Consider the following 2,258-nt stretch of genomic DNA (forward strand, 5'->3'; position numbering starts at 1 on the left):
TGTACGTCAAACGTAGACCTGCTTTTGACTCAAATATATGTATCCCGAAGGTTTGGGCAACATTACCCAGAGGCGGGCGAAGGACGGCCGGGGCGAGCCCTGCACACCCCACCCCAGTTGGGGATGCGCATCTTTTTAGCTTACCAGGCACGTACCCTACCACCCTCGCCGCGGCAGCACCCACCCAGCATCACCATCACCACACGGACAAAGCAGCGGGCGGGAGCGCGTTGACTTGGAGACGGAATTCTCCGGGTGGAGGAGTGGGTCAGATTGTTAGCGGTAAAATGGCGCACATGAAACAATTAGACATTATTGTAAAGTTACGTTGGGGTATGACATTATATTAATCTATTAATATACATTTAAATCATTTTCATTACAGATGCATACAGCAGATGTGGTGCCTTGTTAGTGTAAATTGATAGTATATACGCCTTCGGGATGTGAGTTCTAAATGCACGACATGAATTTCTGTCCTAACAGACTTCCTTTTGATGATGTCAGGCTGAAGCAATGGTTGGTGAACATGAGGAGAGAGAGACCAGCAAATGGAACCACGAAAAGTCCCGTCTGCAGTTCACTCTTTGAGGAAGATCAGTTTTTTAGAGACAAGCAGGTATTATTAATTTAAATGCATTATTTAGTGTGTGTCTCATAAATTCAAGACAATGTAAGGTATAGGTCTATAGCCCAATATCAAAATCCCAATTTTGCCTCCAAGGGCTTAACAATCTGTATAGTACAACACCCACTGCTCTGCCTTCGGTTTGGATCAGAACCCCCCATTCAGGAAGGGTAACTGAGGAGAGACCCCTCTCCCAGGACCGTCAGACCAGACCGTCCTCAACCATAAAAACAAGTTAGTATTAAATGTAACTAGTTCCAGATTACAACGTTAACTACAAGTTTGATAGTGTGATCGTTACCTTAAACAGATCTGGCATATGATATTTTGAAGCATATTAAGTTTTCTTAACTTTTTTCTAATTACTAATGTCTATAACACGAGTATGAAATCCGGTGTCCTTCGTATTGATGTGGCTGATCACTGTCCCATATTTCTAATCACTGGTAACGAAAGTGAAAATTGCCCCCCTGTACAAAATATTAAACATAGACGAATTCTCAGTGAAAGAAATGTGGTAAATTTCAAACACGCTTTAAGTCAATTATCACGGAGTGAAATCTATCAAACAGTAGATCCTCAGAAGGCTTTTTCATTGTTTACAAAAAATGTTAAAAAGTTTTTCTTTTCTCCCAGCATGTTTCCTTGGATTAGGATGACACCGAGGTCTTGGTTGAAAGGTCGCCGTGGTCCTGCTGCACTACACCCTGCTACGTCCAGCTATGCCCTGCAGTGTCCTGCTACGTCCCACTACGTCCAGCTATGCCCTGAAGTGTCCTGCTACGTCCCACTACGTCCAGCTATGCCCTGCAGTGTCCTGCTACGTCCCACTACGTCCAGCTATGCCCTGCAGTGTCCTGCTACGTCCCACTACGTCCAGCTATGCCCTGCAGTGTCCTGCTACGTCCCACTACGTCCAGCTATGCCCTGCAGTGTCCTGCTACGTCCCACTACGTCCAGCTACGTCCTGCTACACTCTACTGTGCTACGCTACACCCTGTAACACTGATTTCATTTTCAGTCACTGTTATTGCCACTGTTCACCCCCCCCCCCCCCCCCCCCCCCAACCGGCACCATCAGACTCGCTTGTTGGGGCTTTATAAATTATAGGGTGTGGTCTAGACCTAATCTATCTGTAAAGTGTCTTGAGATAACTTGTTTTACTATAAGTAAAACTAAATTGAACTGAATTGTAATGTTTGAAGGAAAAATACTAAGCAAGCCGATAATTGATTAATATAGAAAATAATCAAGGGTTAGCTCAATAATCAAAAACAGACCTTAGTTGCAGCTATGTGCCACAGTAGGCAGGGCCAGGAAGTGTGTCTGGGACTTTTAATGTTCACATTCTCCAATGTTACACATGATGAGTATTAAAGGCTGAGCTGAGATTCGTTAGACTACAGACCTTTAAATTGATCTAATTCATGAAGATACTAATATCATATAATATAATACCCCACACAGAAACATATCCTGGTATTGTGAAAGTTTTGGAACAATAGCTATGGAGAGCTAATGTACAGACAATGTTTTTGAAGAGTTAATTGAATGAATAGATGAAGATGATAAAGAAGAAAATAATCAGAAAATGTCAGAGAGTCTTTCTGGTGGCAACTCCCTCCCCTG

Source organism: Etheostoma spectabile, unplaced genomic scaffold (genome assembly GCF_008692095.1).
Source record: "Etheostoma spectabile isolate EspeVRDwgs_2016 unplaced genomic scaffold, UIUC_Espe_1.0 scaffold379, whole genome shotgun sequence".
Lineage (NCBI taxonomy): Eukaryota > Metazoa > Chordata > Actinopteri > Perciformes > Percidae > Etheostoma > Etheostoma spectabile.